The 22,083-nt window shown below is 43.2% G+C and overlaps 1 long non-coding RNA gene across 6 annotated transcripts; it reads right to left on the reverse strand.

Annotated features, from left to right (window-relative positions):
• Window positions 1-18,628, reverse strand: LOC107316721. 6 transcript variants are annotated; one of them, XR_001556540.2, is made up of 9 exons: window positions 17,849-18,623; window positions 17,503-17,686; window positions 15,889-15,978; window positions 13,873-13,937; window positions 10,722-10,786; window positions 9,338-9,463; window positions 7,739-7,863; window positions 6,951-7,080; window positions 1-2,537 (listed from the first exon to the last, which is right to left on the reverse strand). It is a non-coding gene; the product is annotated as an uncharacterized LOC107316721 (long non-coding RNA). The 6 variants fall into 6 exon arrangements; XR_001556544.2 differs by having other exon boundaries at window positions 1-5,618; window positions 7,739-9,463; window positions 17,849-18,628; XR_001556538.2 differs by having other exon boundaries at window positions 7,739-9,463; window positions 17,849-18,627.
• Between the last annotated feature and the right edge of the window lie 3,455 nt (window positions 18,629-22,083).

The following is a 22,083-nucleotide window of genomic DNA, read 5'->3' on the forward strand; positions in this document are numbered from 1 at the left end:
TCATCATAAAACTTTTCAATTTATTTAAAAGTTCAATTTATTTAAAAGTAAAAGCTGAAAAACTGGAATTGAAGCGCTCTGCTTTATACATTGTATAAGAATAGCTTTGTTACATTTTCCCACGGTTCCTTAGAGTGCTAATTTTTTAAAAACTTTATCGCTGCTTTCATTATTAGCCAGAGTTCATTACTATATTGAGCTGTTTGCAACCACTGTGTCATATACCTCAGAGACCAACTAATGCATGGGCATCGAAAAAAGAAGGACTACAGCAGTGATGTTCAGGCACACAGGGTAGACAACAGGCAGTCATTGCCAGCATGGAGAGGCCATAACTGACTGCAGTCACAACTCACTACTGAACGTGTATTTCTTTTCTGCATGAAAGGTGGGGACACAAAACAGGGCATAAAAAGAGGGCATTTCCCAACTCCTGATTTACAGGAGGTGCGATGTTCCTTCCTTCTATGGTGATGTACATCATCATGTATCTTGTATAAACAGTTGCTGAACATGCAAACCAGGAAGCGAACGTTAAAAATCATTGCATTATTAAATAAGGAATCAAATCTAATTTAACTAAGAGATAAATATGCCCCTACCGGTAAACAAATGTTGTCAGGTGACATCAGTTATACTTGCATACCTTTTCCATCTTCAGAGTGCTTTAGAAACATTCTCATTTGTGCTCTGTATCTCTCTGAAATAGAAAAACAAGCCTTTCTTCACCTAGGAAAGGAAACTGAGTTCCAAGTACTCAACCAAAGAATACAGAAAGTCAGTATGCTCAAAATGTATGCTATCAATAACATGATGGCAATCTCTCTCTCAAGGCTTATGGTTTTGCCGTTAGGTTGCAGGAATTTAATGAGCAGAGAGCTGAAAATTACGACCCAGCTGGATGACTCCTCCAGCTCCAGGCTCACTTTGCAGTCTACATAAAGCATAGGGAAATGTTCTTGGAGGTTCAGGTAGTTATTATGAACTGTTCTTACTGTAAGTGAGGTGTTTCCAAAGAGACAAGTTAACGATGATCCAGATACTAACAGCATGCATAGGTCTGCCTTCTGATGATGCTACAATCGCAAAACTTTTAGACAACATCGGGCTTGCAACAAAAACTAGTGTTTGTGTTGACATTTTAAGGTTTTTTACTTTAGTAAGTCTAAAGATTGCAAAGAAAGTATTGGAGAGGGAAGGGTTTGGACCTAGGTGATCTTTAAGGTCCCTACCAACCTAAGCCATTCTATGAGTCATTAGGGCGGTGTGAAGCTTAGTCAAGCTTCTATAGAATTCAACAATAACTGCATTCATTATTTGTAGGAGAAGCTATGGGAACTCAAAAAAATCCCAGGTAGGGAATTTCCCTTTATCTTAGAAACCTACACATTTTAGACATATTTTTCCCTACTGCTGCATTTTGTGCAAGCATTTATATCAGCAAAGTAAAGCAATCCCACTGCTCACTTAGAACTGAACAACTGCACAAGAGACACAGGAAATCACCCCTTGATTTCTGAAGAGTTAAATTGCAGCTGCCAAACCCTGTCAAGATCCACTTCGAGTAGGATCTGGTGTCTAATGTATTTCTGCTGCTGGTTATTCTTTCTTAAACTTTCTTTTCCTCCAGAAAAGGCATACCTGCATTCTAGCTGCTAATGAAAAAAGGGACAATTTTGAAATGTTTAGTCACTTTTACATTGTGATTTTTACTAATGTCATGTAGGAGTGACAGAATTCTTCAGTTAACATAATTTAAAAGAGAAGGGGAGGAGAAGGTGGAGAAAGTCTACATAAAATGGATTTATATTGCTTTTACAACAGAATTGTTTTCAGTATAATGTCACGTTCTTAGTGTGGGGGATTCTGCATGTGTCATGAGTCTACAGATGTTTTTGCACACTATGTGCAGCTGCACTGTTTGTCATAGGCAAATTTAATAGCAAGATGCTTGCTACATGTCCCCTCTATTCTTAGTCCACAAAAACCACAGAGGGGAAAAACACTGCCTGCTGGCTTGCTTGCTTCCCCTCTTTACACAGTCTTTTCAAACATTTCAGAAACGAATTTGGAAACACCATCGTTCATGCTAAATTCCATGACACCTGCAATTGCACCTTCACTGCCTTTGCTAGAATGATTTTTAGACTGATTTCTTTGTAATGTTTCTAATTCTAATGCAATCATTTTAAGTTCCTGAATTGGAAATGGGGAGAAGAGAGAAAAAGATTTTCATAATAGTGTGGGGTTCTTCAAGAGCCAAATCCTGCAAAAGGGTGAATAGTTTCTGCCAAATATGACTATCCTCTGTTCTCACTGGCTGCAGGGGAAACTCAGGCACCTTCCATGTCTGCACGCTGAAGAGCCAGAAGCTGCCAGACTTGTGCAAACTCAGACGAGCTCTGCTGCTCTTCTAATCTTCAGATCTTCTTTGGAAATGCTCTCCTCTGTAAACTTGTCTAATCTACAGCCAGTGATGAACACACCATTGGGATCCAGCTTCTTGCAGAACTATCCAGGCAACAAAGCAACCTTTTCTAAAATTAGAAGAAAACAAAGTCTAAATTCTTCTCTTGGCAAGCCTATAATGTGCTGAAGCATGGGCTGGTTAGCAGCAAGAGAGGTAAATGTAGAACAGGCAGAGCAAGCAGAAATTTGGACTTTGCAGAAGGGAAACTTAAAGCTGAAACAGGAGCACATCCAACCAAACTGACACAGCATAACACTTGAGAAGAGAGTACAGCTGCAGAACAAGTTAAAAGCATTCCACTGTCAAGAAGTATGTGAACAAAAGTAGAAGCCATAAATGAAAATTACGAATTTAATTATGGTATCTCCTACAGTATGAGACAGACACTGCCATACGGCACTAAGAGCAGCGCAGGCTGCAGCAGGCAGCGCGCCAGGAGAGGCTGAGGGAGCTGCGATTCCTCAGCCCTGAAAAGGCCAAGGGGATGGCAGGGATTTATTGCAGACTAAAAATACTTCATATGAAGCTATAGAGGAGTCAGAGCCAGATTTTTCTCAGAGGTGCACAAGGGCAGGTATTTAAAGAACATAAAAGCAATGATGGTTCAACAAGGTATAAACATTTTTGTCATGGAAAAATCAGTTTTAAATAAACTCAGAATTTGTGTAATACTGTATTTGAAATCTTTTAAAACATCCTGAATTTAGCACATGATGGAACCACTACATATACATAAGCTACATAATCATGTACCAAGTGGCTGGAAAAGGTCTTTTTGTCACCAAGAAGTTGATCATATAATTTTGGAGATATATAAAATGAGTGTTTCTTGTAATAAAAATGTGCATCTGTGAATACAAATGATCACAGAAAATGGACTATTCCAGGGAGGCTTTCAAAGGAATGCCAGAAAATAATATTAAAATATGCAATGTGTATGTGAAGATATTAGTTTCCAGTCTTCACATGATCACTTAGCTTGAAAGTTAACTATATATGATTGTGGAATTTCTCCTTATGTTTCTAAGCAATCTATAATCATATATGTGGGATCTAGCTGTGTTTCCAGAAATTGTGGACTACCTCACAAACATTCCTCTGTGTGTGTGGTATGTGAAGTTTCTATCTTAGATTGAAATGTATGATTTTAATTATCCTATAACCTCATAGATTATACTATGGTCTCTCCCCATCCCTAAAGGCATTCAAGGCCAGGCTGGATGTGGCTTTGGGCAGCCTGGTCTAGTGGTTGGTGACCCTGCACATAGCAGAGAGGTTGAAACTGGATGATCATGGTTGCCCTTTTCAGCCCAGGCTATTCTATGATTCTATGATTCTCTGTAGCAGAAATGCGAAGTCAGGGCTTGAACCAGCGATTAAGCATCGGGTGGGAAGGCAGGGCCAACCCAGGGCAGCTTAGGTGCATGCAATGTACCTGAGTGACCAGAAGAAATCCACTCCTTCCCAGACCTCATCTAAGGGTTGGCAGTGGAGGCACAGGTATCTTGTTGGAGATCCCCGCCTACTAGAGGTCATTTATTTTCTTCCTTTAATTCTGGATCCACGGCTGCTACATTTGAGCACTTTCTCATTTGCTGCATCCTAGAATTGTGCTACTCTGCTAGTACTGCTGTACTTTCTGTCACAATGTAGCATTACTGCATTACAGTCTCCAACAGCTAAAGGAATTTTTAATCTAGCTCCAAAACCTACAGCTCTTATCTTAATAATCACAGTATTTCTGCTGACTGTGCAAATAATGCAGGCAATGAAAATCTAATGCATCTTTTGTAATCTGGCCTCCCAATGGCTATGAGACAATACAGGTCAGTTAGTCCTGTATGGATTTCTGTGATAAAGGAGCAGACACGAAACTGCGAGTATTCCCAAGATCTGCTCGTCAGTTGCAATTCTGCAGTCATAAGAGGGCTTACAAATCATTGCTCAGCTCTGCAATTCACGCACCATCCAAGGAGACTTTCTAGCCTAGAAAACCTGATTTTGCCATGTTAGGTAAACAGCAACCTGCTTTACATTGACATGTACAGGGCCTCAGCAATTCTGCCATGGCCTAAGTAGATTTTAACTTCTTTTGGCTGCACGTAGCTGTGAGGCACAGGCAACTTGATTTGTTTCAATTTAACTTTGGTTTATAGTAAAAACAAGTGGCTTTTCCTTGCGGAGTAAACTGCCTATGGCTCTACAGCAAGTCATGGAAACAAGAGTGCCAACACAGAGGATGCAGATCACAGTCATTCAATCACAGTGAGCTTCTAGTGTTAAGAAAATACATAAGATACAAGAATACACCAGACTGAGGAAACAAGACATCCCCCGGACCCCTGAATATCATGCTCCTCCTGGTGATGACTCACCATACTCCCCCATTCCTTTTAAGAAATACCAAAACATCAATCTTAAGACCCAAAGGCAGGAAGGGGTCTTAAGAGGAGGAAGCACAACACTAGAGAAAAGGGAAATTTTGTCTAACAATTTTAACTCTATTTTATGACCTCTTCCTGTATGAATTTGGTAATTTTTACTATTAGACTGTTGAAAGCCTTAGATTAACAATAAATTATTTAATCCATATGTGCAGTATGTTCCCCTTTGCCAACAGGAAGGCTCTGAGTACAGTATTTGAAATAGACCGGAGATGTTAAGAGGAGGAGCTGGAAGGCAAAATAAGCACAGTAAGAGGCTGAGGGTGAAGGACCCAACCACTGCCTGACAACCCCAGGCACCACTGTTTGAAAGAGAAAGAGCATACCTTCACAGACCAGTACAGCATGGACCTGCACAGGCTCTATTTATGGCTCTGTGTTTATGGCTCCTTTTTTTACCTTGAATTGTTTACATTGCTGATTGCCTCTGCTTGGCCCCTGGAAACCTCCTCAGGCAATGGATGTTGGTCTGAAATGCTTCCTGCAAACTGAGCTTGCACTCAGTTATTCCAGGCTGTGTTCTCATTAAGGACACAAAAGCAGGATTTCTCAGAAGCTGCTGTTGCTGGGGGCACCTCTGCAGGAACAGCTGATTTTCTCACTTGCCATCCACACCTCAAACACTGGCAACTGCTTCTGCTTTCAAAGTAGCTCTTCATACCCCAAGTGCTGCCGCTGCATGTACATATTCCTTCTAGAGAAAGCTGAATGGGAAAAGTATTCTATAATGATCTCTGATTTAGCTTAAAGTGCCATCTTTTTCTTCATTGCATTTTGTCTGTGAGAAGTGTGCTGAGTCTTGTGCAGCTGTGTTCTTGCTCTTATTTGGCACAGACCTCTTCTGAGTTTTGCATCCATACCAAGAGTTTCCATCTTCCTTTTGAAAGGAGTGACAAATGGGCACAGAACAGAGGAGCTCAAAGCCTTCAGGGATGTGAGTCAAGACAAGGAGAAAAACATTAAGCTAATGAAAAAAGCTGCCTTGGCTTCCAGTGCATGTGCTGTGAGCTGGAAAGTGAAAACCCAAATGGAGAAGAGAAATGGAGGACAAAAATTCAGATTCAACTGCTGTCCTTTTTCATTTTCAGAGCACAAAGCATCAGCTGTATCAAACCATAAATCAGCTGACCAGTGAATGCCTGCCCACTCTCCTTGTGGTCACCTGCAAGTCACCTACAAGGGCGCACAGGAGGACATGCAAGAGGACTGCCTCAGGAAGGTGCTGAGCCCTTCTGCTCCTGCTCAGACTGGGATGCTCAGCATACTCAGCACCACACCTGATTGCATTTCGGTCTTATCTTGCGTATTTCTGAAAGCTCTGCCAACAAAATACAGTTCCAACTCAGGAAAAACACATCACATTTTTTATCTAGAAATTAACTGGGGTTAAACCAATTTCCATTGTCAGACATGCCAACCTTTAGAATAGATCTAGTGTTAAATCATGGATGTCTTTGGGGAGTTCCCTTGGATTATTTGATCAAATTATGTTCTATAAAGTATGCTTCAAAAATGTCATTCCAGCGTGGGAGGAAAAGAAAGAAAATAAGGCAATGAAATTAAGGGAAATCTGGAGAAATGAAATGTTGTCTCATGTATTTTGACAATGTAGACATCAGTAGGTTTGCCAGACAGATCAGCTCCAGACTTCAGATACAGCTTAAGGAATGCATGACTTGTGCAAAATAAATCTAGTCTGAAACACAAACTACTAGCTAGCCATTTTCTTGACTGTCCTCTTAGACCATTTTTCTGAGTTTATTTACACTGTAACAGTCCGTGCTTCTCCCATGTCTGAGGTCTTCCCCCATTCCATGGGGAGCAAGCTGTGATCTGACAACACGGACAAGTTCTGGTGATGAAAGCACTTTAAGTAACATGGTGGGTAGGCAGCACCAGGAAAGGAGAAAAAGGCGAGAGGATGAAGAAATGAGAAACATAAAATGATGCAGTACAGAAATCAAGAGAAAATACCACTGAAACTGTGAAAGAGCTGGAACAGAAAAATCCCACTGAACATGGTGGTTAATCATTACCTTGCTTTGCAAACATTGCACTGTAGCTGCTTTTCCTTCACCAGCGTCTGCAACTCCACCCCATTACTTTCATCGGTAATAAACCAGGCATAACTGAGCATAACTGAGGCATCCACGGCTTCTTCTGCACCTGCCAGGAGTTAGAAGAAAAGAAGTTCTCACTGTTTCTTTGGATCTCCAGCTGAGTTTGCAGGACTAGAAAGTGCTGGGGGAGGAGGCTGATGTGGGGCTTTAAGTTAGAGAATACCACAAATTTAACAATGAAACATAAGATGCATTCTTACAGATTATTTTGAAAACAGCTTATACTTTAATATCAGCTGTCTAGCCTTACATAGCACAGTTGATTTTTCATTATTTTGATGATATGTTACAACACCAAGTAATGGAGAACTGTCTACTGAATTCAGTTTGGAGTATCTAAACATCCTTTCTCTTGTTAGGTTTATTCTTTTCCCAGCACCTAAATATCTTTTGGTCATGTTCTATGCCTTGACCATATGCTCTTCCACCAGGGAGCAGAATAATTCCAGGCAATTAAGGCACTTGCTCGTATCCACTTTATCTGCAGTTCTTGGAGGTGCAAACAAAACACGCTGGATGGGGAAGGCTTGCTAATGCTGTTGGTGCTTCAGATCACTTGATAATCTTTTTCCTGTGCTAGTTAATACTGAATGGGAATAAGATCATGTGTGTTAGGGCTTGGAACAGATGGCACTTCTGTTCTGCAAGGAAGAAACAGGGGCAAGGGGGCAGCAAAGTTGAACCTCCCCCCTTCCCCTTCTTACCAGGATTCATTGTGTTGCCCTCCTGTTACAGTTGGCTGTGACTCTTTCTTGTTATAAAGAGATGTCAGAAGTTAGGGAGAGACAGATGATAACCTTAAATCCTTTCCTGAATTTTACAAGGATTCCTAAAAAAAATAAAATAAAAGCCGGCTAAAGGAGTTGGAAAATATCAGTTAAGCATTACACAAAGAACACGATACATTTATTGACCTTTCCTTTTCCTCCACCCTTCTCCTCTAAGATGGATTTAGTAGTAATGGGTGCTCTATTGCTATGAGTGCTTTCTTAAAAATAATTTAGATGCTATTGTCTGTCTGCCACTTGGAAAACATCGCTGTTTCAATGAGACCCTGCTGCAAATAAAAAAGGAAAGCTTATTGAAATGCCTCCAAAAAAGCAACAAAATTTCATTCTTGTCCTCTGAAATGAGACATGTTCTCGCCTTTACAGTCTTCTATTTTTATTTTTTTTAATTGCACTTTTGTATTCAGGGTCTTTTCATTCTTATCCTCCATTTTACAAATACCGTGTGTGATATTAAGAGCTGAAGGCAGAGATGAGAGGTGAAGTGTTTTGAACTGACTAATTTGCAGGCAAGAAATAAAGCTCTTGTAAGGTGGTCCCAGGGGTATCTTCGCCATGAACACTATTTGAAATGACTTGTAATCTCGCGCATTTCAAAGGCAAAACATTTCCTATTCTAAAGTATCTTCATGAGCCAGTGTTGGTTTACCTGTTCCCAGAGAATAATAAACCACCAGAGACAAGGAAACTCCTTCCCTCCCCTCTCAACATTCCTGTTCTTTTACAAAGGGGCAATTGCAGTCAGTAGTTTATTTCTCTCCTATCTTTTGCTGCTCTGATGGCTTATAACTCTGTGGTCACTACCCGTATATAGCTGAACGCAGTTCGGGATTAAATTTGAACTAACAGTACAACCCTCTACAACACAACAAATAATGGTGCAGAACTCCCTTTTTGTTCTCTACAACCATGAAAAATGTTACAATCTTCTAAAATTTTAAGTCTTTCACTACATATCTTTTACCTGGCCATTTCCTCATAGGAACCATTTTGCTCCTAGAGAAATTTGGGTTCAGTTAACCTTAGAATATTACATTAATATCCTTTTTGGACACAATTTACTGGTTCCTGTCTTGCTGGCATAATAAAATCTTACACACAAAACCCCACACTTAATTTGTAAAAGTAGAGCTTTCAGAAGAGCCTCATATTCCAAATTTCTCCCTGTGTTGGTGGAGGTTCAATTAAGTGGCCCTTCCACCTTGACTACCTGAGAATTAAACAGGGTCATCAGCTACAACTAAAACCCAAAGCTTTGGCAAAAATAAACACTGATAAGTAAAGTATTGCAATTTATTTCTTCTATTAATTTCATGTCTATTCCATCCTAAGGCCTTTAGTTAGAAAAAAAGACATGAATGCTTAATAAAATCTCTGAATTGATGTTGACCACTGTTTAATCAGCTAGCCGATTTTGTAACTCTGCATGGAAAGAAATTAGTGTGCAGCATGCCTTCAGCCACTGAGCCACCACTATAATGAACATCCTGCACAGTGCTTTTAAAAAATCAGGACCTTTGCTTATACTCATCTTCAGAATCCATATGCTCATGCTTAAATGTGCTGGCTCTGTGTATTAATTCTTCAACTGCAGATAGCAAGGAATAAACGTTGTGACTCAGACAGAGACACTGAAGGATCCTGGAAAGAAGCAGGAGCACTGTGGTTATAATATGTCCTGAACAGAGAAATTTCTGGAAGAATGAAAAGCAAAAAGTTATCTCCCAAAGCTGATAGTGGCCTGAGACAGCCGAGCGGCTGGCACGGCTGGGGCTGCCAGCTCACATCAGCACCCTCAGCTCTCAGAAGGACAGGTTTTACACCACAAGTGACCCTAATGCGTGTTGTACTTGGAACAATACCAAGTGTCAGTCAGCCACGATAAAATATTATGTCCCAGAGGTGGGTCTTACACCTTAACTGTTGCTTTCCCTGAGGTTCTGTCAACTGTATTTCTTAATTTGTGGGGTCTTTGTCCAGATGTAGCTTGGAGCATTTAGTGTGAAGAGGCATAAGGCAGCATCAGTAAAAACTTTCCCAGAGGGCCCCATGTTGACTACGTACCATGAGATCAGACCCTATTGCTAACAATCATAAGAAAACGCAGCACTGCCCATTAAAGACATTTCTACCAAATTACTTAGTAGTGCTACTGGTCTTTATTCTAACTACCACAAGCAGAGAAGTGAGAGAGGCCCTTCCATTACCGCTGAGTGCTGTCACATGTTAATGCACAGACGGTGTTACAGCTGGAACACACGCTATCTGATGAAAGTTGCAGTGCTTGACTCCGACAGCTGCTGGGGTGAATGCTGCCTGCTTTCTGAAACAAGAGGTAGCTGTCTGCTCTTCTCCGTTTTGCCAGATCAAGCTATCCACCTTGTGTAAGTGTGCTTGAGCAACAGTTTTGACCCTACTGCTAGACAAGCCGAGAATCTGCTATCCCCTCCTTGTAGCAAACCACCTTTGTGTGTCAGCCAAAGGACTTTGTTTACTTCCTGCATGCACTGTTACCTCAGTGAGACACTGAACTCGTTTTCTCTTCAGATTAATCAGCTGTACATTTACAGCACATCCATTTCTGCATGCACTGAAATATTTATCTAGGCTATAGGTAGGGATACAATAGCAAGAATCAATTGTTCCACATTCAAGTTGCTCTTCAATACAGCAGCGTTGCCCTGATACAGAACACCCAGCCAGAAAATGATTCAACATCCAAACTCTGCTGGTTGATTGAAACCATGTTTTTGAGGGGTATTTTCTTTACCTTTAGTGCCCCATGTGCTGTGTACCATCTATACACGGTATGTAGCACACATGCTTGTTGGAACTCTTCATTATCTGACTGGAAGTAACACAGCACACTGTTCTGTTTAGGGAACAAGTCTGAATTTACCATCAGCTGGGGAGAAGTTCACAATGTATCGCTGGGTCAAGGACAGGAAGCGGCAGCAGAAATAGCTATGGAAAAAGCATCAAAAGAAGGCCACTGGGTTATACTTCAAGTAAGTCAAAGCTCTTCATTACATCAGTGCTGCATTGCAGTGTTAAAAACCGAAGCTTTTCAAAATAATCTGTGCCTAGATGAAAGAGTCCTAAATAGCGATTTAAAACTTCTTTTGTCTTCTCCACAAGAGAAGCTCATAACTTCATAGCGAGGTTCTGTTTATGCTTTGAGATCCACATCTCATATAAAATACGAACTACAGCTATCTTCTGCACAGGGAGCCTGCTAACGTATTTTCCCAAGCGCATGATATTTGATTTACTAATTTATTACCCATTAAAAAAAAAATCCTTCAGTAAATAAATGTGTAACAAAAAGAATTGTTACGCCGTATAATCAGATGAGTAGATACAAACAGGGAAGATTGCTGTCATTATGCAGTATATTGTGCTAAACAGATGCACGTGATATTTTTTTTCCCCCACATTTTGTGCAATATCAAACCGCTTCCTTACGGCCGGGTTTTCTCGTATCAATAAAATGTTTCGTATTTCAAATCAATAGCTCACCGGGAAGCCCATTTTTTCCTTCCTTTCTCCCCCTCCTCCCTCCCCATCTGCGAATATTCATTTTGCAGCAAAGCGGTTTGGCACGTTACAGAGATTACCGCAGGAACCCCCTGAAGGAAGGCACCGCGTGATCGGGCTGAGTGCAGAGAGCTGCCCCTTCTCCTGAAGAACACCTCGCTCCTGAGGGCATCCTGCAGCCCTCCTGCTCAAACAGCCGAGAAGCCACTGCCTGAAGCGCTGCCTGACCATCGTGCTGCAGTGGATCTTCGGCCAGGGACACAGCACAGAAATAAAACTTCAAAAACCTGATTATTAAAACTTCTCACCTCAGAGCCACCCCAAACACTGAAGCCAGCTGCAGGATGACAAAGCAGAATACATTCCATTTCCTAAAGATTGGTTTGCATATCCTAGAGTGAAAGAACTGCACCAATATATACATATACATATACATGCAACCCAATAAACCAAACCACCAAGAAGAAAGTAGTTCTTTTCGTTCTAAAGCACCAAATACAGCTTCTGGTTTAAAAGCACATCTCTGTGCACAGGAAACAAAGAATTTACAGCCACTGCAGATAATTACTGTAGTACAGAGTAAGGCTTTATTTCGGGCTAGCCTGGTTGTAGTTGGGTATTTCCTACAATGCAAGACTGTGCTGCTGTGCCCTTGGAATGCTCACGCAGTCTGAGGGTGCCCTGTGAGGGGGGTCCCAGTGGGGAAACGTGGGACCATGGTGCTCAGTTCACAGTGTGAGGGTTCAGCCCCAGCTGTCCGGACCATCTCACTGAGGGAGGAATGCATTGCCTGCTGGGCTCTCATATCTTCCTCCGTCCTCTTTAACCTTTGTTTTGGAAGGTTTTTCGTTCAAACCATTTTTGTGACCGAGCTTTAAAGATACGCACACACATAGGTGGAGGGGAGTGGTGACCACAGGTGAGGTTACACCGACAGGTGAAAGAAACAGGGGCTTTTCCAAGCACGTATCTGTGCTAAACACTAACCGGAATTTTAAGAAACTCACCAGTTACCAAAAAGAAAATTGCTTTTCGCTTGACATTTCATCACCACGCTCAGAAAACCTGCGCAAAAATTAGGAAGGCTTTTCCTTTCCTCTTCTTTAGAATAAATTCTCCAAGCGACGCACACAGGACAGAACGGTCCCCAGATCGCACCGAGCCAGGATGGTCTCGGGACGCGCTACCAAACGCACAAAGAAACCCGCCGGCTGCGAGCACGGGCACGGCATCTTTGTCACCAACTTCTGTCGGCCTCCCCCTCCGCCCAGTTCCGCACCACCGTACCGACGGGGCAGCCTCGTCTCCCGCCCCGTCCCGTCCCCGCCCGCAGCACATGGGGCACGGCAGCCCCGGGTCCTTGGCTAAAGGGCCGGGGCCCGGGACGCGGCCCGAACGACGGCGGCAGCGCGTTCCCGGAGCCAGAGCGCCCCCTGCCGGCCCCATGGGATGAGGCGGGCGCCGCCCGGCCTGGGCACCGAGCCGGCCCGAGGCTGCTGGGCTGTCCCGCGGGGCCGCCCCGGGGAGGGGAGTCCTGCGAGGAGCCCCTGGAGCTCCATGCGTGCCCTGCTCGTCTCGGCCAGCACCGCCCCGTAGCCGGGTGCTGCCGGGAAACTTTCAAGTAGGTTCTTTGCTCGCCCTTCCTGGCCTGGCAGCGGTGGGATCCCTAGTTGTTCCCCCACTGCTAGGACGCGCTGTTGGAGCAATGCCACCAAATGCCATTTTCTCCCAACCACGACTTCTTATCCCAAAGACACGGGTGTGACACGAGCAGGAAGCAGCCCAGAGAAACCACAGATTCGTGGGGCCAGAGGTGGCTGCAGCAGCCCAAGTCCATGCCTGGAGCCGGGCTCTGTGCCTGCAGAACACAGAGGGGCATTGAGCAGCCCGTGCTCTTACCCATTTGTGTGGCCCCAACTACGCCACCTTTTCTGAGAAATTACATTTTAAGTGCATTTAACTATTCAGTAAATCAGCCCTCAGTACACTGCAGCACTGACCTCTGATCTCCCCTCTACGCACCGAGACACTGTGAGATGCTGCCAGCACGGCTGCGACACCGGCTCAGCGCCCACAAGCAATAAAACTACTTTGGCAAAAACAAGAAAAACGAGGTAAAACAGCCCTCTCCTTCCCAGCCCCGCGGGGCCGTTCATGGCTACCACTGCCACGTGTCTGTGCTCAGAATTACACTGGATGGGGCTGGGAGGCAGGGTCAGAGCAGCCAGCACCCACATCCTTGCGGCATGGCCCACGGGTGCCTGACAGCCCCATCCCCACCAGAGGACACATCTGCCATCCCACCTCCTCCTCTCCCATCTGTCCCTCCTCCCTCTTTCCCCCAGCCCTGAGCAAGGCAGGTGCAGCGCGCCGCAATACCACGCGGGTGCCTGGTGCCCATCCTGTCCTTGGGGGAGTTAGGAGGGGAGGAAGGCCCCGTGCTGCTCGGCCTCCAGCCGCACCGGTGGGCAACCACCCGCCCTCCCTCGGCCGCCGGTGCCGCAACAGCTCACCTGCTGCCAGCCCCGCGTCCTGCATCCCCAGCTGCTGGAGCTCCCGCTGCGCAGAGGAGAAGCATCTGAGGAGGGAAAGGGAACAAAAGAGCGAGATCAGAAAGAGGGATAAAAGAAGGAAATGTGGTGAATAATAAAAACAAGAGGAGCATTTTCCTGTGTTGGGGGGGTGCTTTTTAGAAAAGCTTTTTTTTTTTTCTTTTTTTTTTTTTTTTTCCCTCCTTCCCCCCATTTCTGCAAAAATTGTAACAATACACACACTCCTTTTCCTTTTCCCATCCCACACAAACCTGTTGTTATTTTACTTTCATTATTTCACTTTCTTGCATCAGAAATGCTGAATCATAAAATGGGGGGGTAGCAAGAATGGTGTTTATCTTACAGGAAGGAGCCCCATGTTATTTTAAAGATCCCTGTGCTGCTGCTGTTATTATTATCATCATCATCATCCTCCTTGTGCATTTGGCAGGTTGAAAGGTATCTCAGAGCAGCAAGAGCGTGGCAGCAATTTAACATCCCACAGCAGCGCTTTAAAAGCATCAAATAACGTTTTGAATTTTAAGTCAGTACAAGTGTAAATAAATGGAAGCACTCCCACATGTCTGTTGTTTTTAAACTCGCGATGATCCTAAAATATTTGCCTCACGGCTCTGAGCTACAACAGAATTTTAGCTCGCACATACACGTGCGTGTGATATTGAATTAAAGCATTTGTCATTCTTCTCCATAAAAGGCACGGTTTGGCTCTTGGCAATCCATTTGAAATAGAAATTATGATGATGATACCACAGCCCCGTTTTATTTTACAGTAGCGTATTGATCGTCAAATAGACAATGCGTGTATTTTTGTAATAGCCTAAAAGAAGATATTCTGCCTTTTTATTCTACAGTCCTTATGCTGTTACTCGCTTTCATTTCAATAAAGGACGGCATTTTGCAGAGATGCTACCATAAATTGCTTCATTTAATAAATTGCTACACAGAATAATAATGTTACACCAGAGAGCAGCACTTGGTAATTTGGAAGAAATAACATTTTTCTTTTAAAACATTTCTGTCTCTTTATTTTTGAATTAAAACCCTCTCTCGACTATTTTCTGACTGAAGAATAATCTGATTATTAGCAAATTCTTCTTGTGAGCATCAGAACTTGGGTGTGACACACAGAGGTTAATTAAAACAGGGAACAAATTAGATTAATTTCTGTGGATATCAGAGTGATATAAAAAGTCTTCTTCTCAGCAATGACTCCGTAACAGAAAGATCTGATTTATGCCTAAGCAGGTTGCTGTTCTGCCTGGTGAGGACTGCCACGGGTGTCGTGGTGACAGGGTTTTTTATTATTTCTTTGACAGGTTGATAGGAAGTCGGTGCCTGCTTCGGGGTTTGCAGCCTTTTCAAACCTGGATTGCGAAGGTTGCCGTAAGAACAGGGATGAAATGCTGCCTCAACAGAGCCCCGGCCGTTACGGCCCACACCCCTACACAGAGATTGCTTCTGCAGTAATAACTGCAGACAACCTGCTCCATATGCTATTAGACTGCAATTCAGACACTCGGTCACTGGGAAGGAGTCTCCCAAGCTGAGGAAGACAAGGTCAGTCACAACACAGAGCAGGCAGCACGCTTGTCACAAGATGGTGCGATCTCTCTGGCTTTATGGCGTTTGTTTGTATCTGTGGTCACAAATTTCAACAGAATTAGTTAGCTGCATACCTGTTCAGTTTTATTTTCTCTTTACGGTGATCCAATTCAAAATTCCTAATGTGGGAAAATGACCCCTAGCATCTATCTAGACATAAACACACACATTATTTTACACTGCACAAAAAAAAAGCTGTTGCTGGTGCGTTACAATGCATTAACAGATCTGAGCCACCAAGTGCCCTTTGTCAGGCTGCAAAATGCCACTATTTGCAAACTGCAGTACAGAATTTGCTTCTTCCAGTCCTCCATCTCTCAGAACAAATCCTCCATATCCCTCACTCAGTGACATGAAGGCAGTGGAACTACTTACGCTGCATGAAGTTGTGATGCACGAAGTTTAAACTTCCCATTAGCACAGAACTGGGTGCACAGTCTGTCCTTCCTCAAGGTGAGAGCAGCCCTAAATGATATAATGGGGAAAATGGAAAAAAAAAAAAAAAGTATTAGGGAGAAAGAAACATCACATATTTCATCCAGGCAGCAGCAGAGTGCTCCTTGAAATAAACCAACTTGTCTGCAAGAATTCAAGATCAGAACTGAAGTAAGGCATTCTCTTCAAGAACTTAATTTGTGTCTGAAGATGCATGTACTTTTTTGCTTTACTCATCTCAGAGCATTTCTTATTTCATTGACTTAAGAACTGTATTTTCATAAATGCCTCCTCCAAACATGTAACCTGCCTCCATGTGTCAAATGGTTTAATTTGTATGAGGAAAGTTACTGAAAAGTGCTTAGGAGACTGAAATTCTTTCTTTCTCTGGAACTTTGGAAGCAAAAAGTAAGGCCCCCAGTCATTGCGTTGCTCCAGCGTTTCAGTGCAGAGCAGGAGGTAAGACAGGGATACTCTCTCCTGCCATGTACAGCATGAGTTTGTACTCACACAGGGCCAAATTTCCACAGTATCTAGCAATCTCAAACTGCCAAATCTCAAACTGCTGTACTAAGATTTAACATACATCCCAACCATGACATTGGGCAAACAGCTTCTTACATGGCACTAGTGATTTGCACTGACAATCATGCCATATGCACACATAGCTTTGGTTAGTGCATGTGACTCCAGACTAGGTATAGAAAATTTTAAAGGATTTTTTCTTTTTTTGGGGGGAGATATGTTTTTGGTTTTTTTTCCTGTCACCTAGAATTACCTTCCTTTGGATCTTTAATTCAGAGTAATAAAACAGGGGCACTCAAATAGCCATTAACGGAGGAAAGGCAGCAGAATGGTCACTTGATTGCATGCACGATTTTATGTGGGATATCTGAAAGCAAGTCAGTAATTTGGCCTTTGATCATTTTCTCCTTGAACATATGTGTAGGTGGGTGCTTCTGTGCATGTTTATATCAATTACTATATCATGTAATTTCTTAATGCAATTGGAGTGGTATTAGGAAATATGGAAAGCCCAGAGCCAACAACTCTTGCTTTTCTGACCATTTCCCCCTTTTAAAAAATAAATGACTCACGCCAGTTGCAAGAGCCAAGATATACTTTACACTTGACAATTTAGCTACCTTATGTGTTTTTACTGGGGAAAAAAAAGCCCTCTATCATTTATCATGTCATCTTATCACAGTCTCTTTGTGAGACGCAAATAGCACACTAATGTTTTCTTTTGTTAGGGTGAGTTGGCAATCTCCTCAGAGATGGAGCAACTACAGACAGCTCTTTTTTTTGATAATCTTCCTGACACTTGGATGAGACTGGCTTATCCATCAACATACAGTTGCTCAGTGGTAAGTCGCATGCCAACAGTCAATCAGTATGGATGGCACTTCTTGTCCATCATAAAAAATAGAACAGAAACTAAAGATTTTTTTTTTTTTTGGCAAATACTTTACTGTCTTGCGTAACCCAGAATAGCTTTTTATCATAAACTGATATTGCCATTGCTTTGAAAAGCAGAAAAAACCTTGCATTTACCTTGCCAATTACTGTGGAATTTGAAAGATTTCTCTAAAAATTTGCATTCCTACTTCTTCTTTGCTTGCTTTTTCTCAGGCTGCGTGAGCTGATCAAATAGGTTTGGGAAGCATGGCAGCAGACTGTATCCCCTAATCAGAAGACTAAGCTAGGAATCTCAGGAGTGGGCACCAGCAGGAGCATCCTGCAGTAGGAACAGAGAGGTTTTACAGGGTCATCATATTCTGTTCATCTGGAACTTATTATGTGTCCATCTTTCTACTCTTGGTAGCTGCCTTGCAATACCAAAAGTTAAAGAACAAACTGAAAAGCCATCCATCACCAGCAAATTACTGATTCAGCTCACCTTGGGAGCTTCTGGGTGAGGCTAAGAGCCACTGGCTGCTGGAGCTCATCAGGGCTGAAGAGCTGACTGAAGAAGTTGTTCTGCCTGGCACAAAAATGGGCACTGGTAGACAGCAGATCAAGCTCGCACTGTGGAGATTAGCTCAGACTTGCGCATGATCAAGAAAGGAGGAAAAAATCCTGTTTGGCAGAAAGAGGCACTGCGAGAAGTACCAGAGGAACGTTGCGGAAAAGATCAATCAAAGCTTTATGGAATGAAATGCTCTTTTAGCTTCCCTTGATGGAAAACTAAAGCACCATAGAGATACAGTGATGTCTGTGATAAATATATGTCCTGAAGACAGAAAGCGTTGCCAAGGGGATATAATGCAGTAATGCTAAATTACGAGCTGTTTTCATGAAGGACAACACAGCTGCTTTCTTTAAAAACAAAGTGTACGTATGGGGGAGTCAAGCTGGACCTTACATTCATGTTTGGAAGAGTGAGGGTAAAAGTACCCACTGATTGCATAAAAGCCATCGTGCAGAACTAGTAGGATTTGAGGTGACAGATTATCCCATACCATCATGTGCAAAATGCAGTGAGTCACTAGGGAGCAAAAACATTGCCAGGAGATGTTGTGTTCTGCAGCTGGTCTCTGAGACAGCCTCCCTGCTGGGATGGGAGGCAGATGGGAAGGGACAGGGGAGCAGGCAGGCAGGAGGTCTGCTATCAGCACCAGGTCACACACAGCCATAGGCAGGGGACAGGCAAGCTCTGTTTGGCCACCCATCCTGTGGGCCTGGGAGATGGAATACAAAAAAAAAAAAAAAAGCAAAATTCAGGTGGTTAAAATTCTTAGTGTGTGAGAAAGTGAGGAGGGGGAGAGTTTGTGAATGAAAGCTTGACTCTTTGAAATGGAATAAAAAAAAAAAAAAAAAAAAGCAAAATTCAAATTACTGGCCACCTAAAGTGACAGAAGGAATAGCTGTCAGTAGCAGGAGCTGTGAGCTTCCCTCAGCGTAGGTTGCCCTCTCTATACCACCCTGCTATACAGACTGCAAAGCACGAGGTGGCCTCAGCCACCTGACAGCCTTACCTCCCTGTCACTTACATAGCTACCTGGCATGCCCCTAGCTGAGACATCAGAGAAAAGCCTTGGATTTTTAAATAGATGCCATTTCAAAGTAAGGCAAAGGAATGAAGAGGAAAAAAAGTAAATCTAAATGCATGCACAGTTTAAGCACTGTGGGCTCAACAAATGTGTCAGGTGCAGCAGAAGTGAGTGATTAAATCAAGGATATGATATCTGATCACCTCATAACATCAGACCTTCAGTTTGCCTTCAGGATCCTTCTCCAGGTCTCTGAAATGAACATGGAAGAAGAGTGCAGATGGAAGAGAAGGATGTGAATTCTCTATCACAGGTCATCCAGCTTTCTGGAAACCTGCAAAAACACAACAGCGGGGCATCTTAACAGAGGCAAATCTGTTTGGTTCTGGGCTGTTGCTGCAATGCCAGACAATGGCGGGAGCAGACTTAGGTGATGGCACAGTGCTGGAGGATTTGAAGGGAGACGTTACACACAGAGGGGAAGAAGTGCCAAGGTCATAAGCGGTGGGAGAGAGGGGAAGGGCAGGAAGTCGTGCGATGCATGAGCTGCCAGAACAGGGGATGCTCATTCTCCCTCTGGAATATATTCATAATGCATAGATACAGGCTTAGAAACTATTCCATGAAAGCTCGGGGTTATGGCACCAACTCCCTTGCAGGCTAGGAAAATGCACACATGAAAGGAGAAGGCCCTCAGGGTAGGATGGTTTGTTATTTGGGTTTTTTATCTGACAGAATCCACCACTGACTTGTAAGGTGGGGAGGTATTCACAGCCGAGAAGAAGGAACAAAAGGCAGGGATTGCAATCCTGGTAGAAAAAGCAAGGAGCATTGCGAGTAGAGGTGGGCTGGTCTGGGGAGGGGGGAAGGATATTCATCGAGTGCTCCGAGATGAAACACGCTGTGTGTTCAGCAGAGGTGCCTGTCAGTCAAGTGGGAGAGCAACATTATGACATCCTCTCTTCCACAAGCAGCAAAGACCAAGATTTTTTTCCCCTGCAAAGCCAGCCAAGAAATTACCAAAATAGTTGTCTTAACAACCAAAGCTAACCAAGAGAGAACAAAAGAGCTCCAGATGCACATGCACATCCCCCTGTTCATGTCCACCAGTGGTTTCTGATGAGCCAGTTTCCTTTTAAAGAAAGCCTCTTAAATTGGTCAGGAAATGAGTAGCACATTATTTTGCTATTGTACAACTTGAAATGATCTAGGTTTCAGAGAGAAGTATGAAATGGATGTAACATGCATGATATTTTCTGAGAGTACCATAAGCCTGTCTGTTGGACAGCAGAAAAGGGGTCAGATTTCTCAGGAAAGTGCCTCTCATCTCATGAATACCCACTTGTCCTCTTGCTGGATATCTCTTGATGAGCAACTGCTGCCAGGGCTCCTTCAGATGGACGGGCTTAGTCTGCAGAGGGGCTGAGAAAGGCCTATGAATGTGCAGTAATGCTGAATTTGCTGCTGTACGCTTGTCAGTGCTTCATCAACAAAAACAAGAGCAGAGCTGTGCTGAAATCAAGAAAAGACCCTTTGGTACAGCAAAAAATTAATATGAGGAAGTTACTTATTAAATAGAAGAATTTGTTGTTCAGCTGCACTCAAAACACAAGAAAAGGCGGGGAAAGAACCACATTAGTGTGTTCCGGGGCAAAAGTACCACTGTCTTGGCAAGAAGAAAAAACATTTGCAAGCTTCTGAGTTGGTACCTGAACAAAGAAGAAGAGAATGAACCAAAAAAAATAAACTGCTGGATGGGCTGCTGGGAATAATCCTCCTCCCCCCCCACACACACTGATTTTCGTGGCTTTTTTACGTCCAGTTAAGATGGACTGATAGGAGAACAAATAATATTTGACACAAGTTATTAAAAAAAACAACAACAAACCATCAAGTATCAAGAACAGCACTCACTCCTTGAATTCAAAGGCAATCATAAGTGGCAAATATCAAGTCAACTCCCACCATTCATTTCAACTAGAAGACATTAGCTATCAAAACCAAAGCTCTCTACACCTTGTCACACAATTTCTATCCTGGTATGGGATGATACAAATTTAAACAAACAAAAAAAACACCACAACGAAACCCAGAATGCCAGGCCAAAGATCCAGGTGAGAGAAAACCTTAAATCTTGCTGTCACACATCCAAGTAATAGGTTTGCCACTGCTTGCTTGGGTCATTATCTCTGCAGCTCTGATCTTTAGTAAATTGCCCCTAATCAGAAGTCTGCCCTTCCTCAGTTCTAGCCCAGGTTCCTAGCTGGCAGCTCCTCAAGTTGCCATTAGCTTTTTGGAGCTTTCTTCACAAACTGCAGATGAGGGTCAGAATTTTGCTAAGCTATCTTTTCGTATTTCCTTTTAATCTTTCTCCCACAAAAGATAAATGTTTAAATGTTGCCTATGCTGAAGTAAATATTTTAAAATATATTATTTACTAGGGGAAGAAAGGAGTGTTGCTGTTGTTTGCATTCCTGTAGCTTTGCATTGCTGGACGGGTCCTAGGACAGCAGGTGCTGGGTCACTGTGCCTGCACACAGCATCCCTGAACACACCGTGCTTCCAGGTCCTCCCCAGCACCTGCCATTCCCCACTTTCTACTTGCGGTTTGCTGCTAAGCACTTTGAAGGCCGGAGCCGCAGTGTTTCGGCATTTGCTACACAGTACATTCTATTAGCGAGCGCATTCACTGCAGGCTGACATCCTCAGACACAGATCATACAATGTGCCAGGATGCGTCGGCTGGGGGAAAAAAAGCTGTCACACATAGCAGGGCTACCGATAACGCTCAGTGTGTCACACTCCAGCAAAAATGACCAGTATCAAAGCCAGGCAGGAACGATTTCTGTGGCTGAGACAAGTAGAATAATGTTTGTATTTTAACGAAATCAGTTTTTAGGAATACCCGACATGGGTTAATCCTCTATAAATATGTTCACAGAGTACATTAGACACCAGCCCGCCTACACGAAATGAATGCAGCACACACTCTGATGTATGACAGAGGCAGGATAAATGAGGGAACTCTTCTGTGTTTGATCTGGTTCTGCTCTGTAATTCAGAGATACTGGAGATGGGTGGTGAGTTTCTCATTGATCCCAAAAGAACCAATACCACTGAATCCTGTGAAATGTAAGCTTTG

Source organism: Coturnix japonica, chromosome 7 (assembly GCF_001577835.2).
Source record: "Coturnix japonica isolate 7356 chromosome 7, Coturnix japonica 2.1, whole genome shotgun sequence".
In the NCBI taxonomy this organism is placed as follows: Eukaryota; Metazoa; Chordata; class Aves; order Galliformes; family Phasianidae; genus Coturnix; species Coturnix japonica.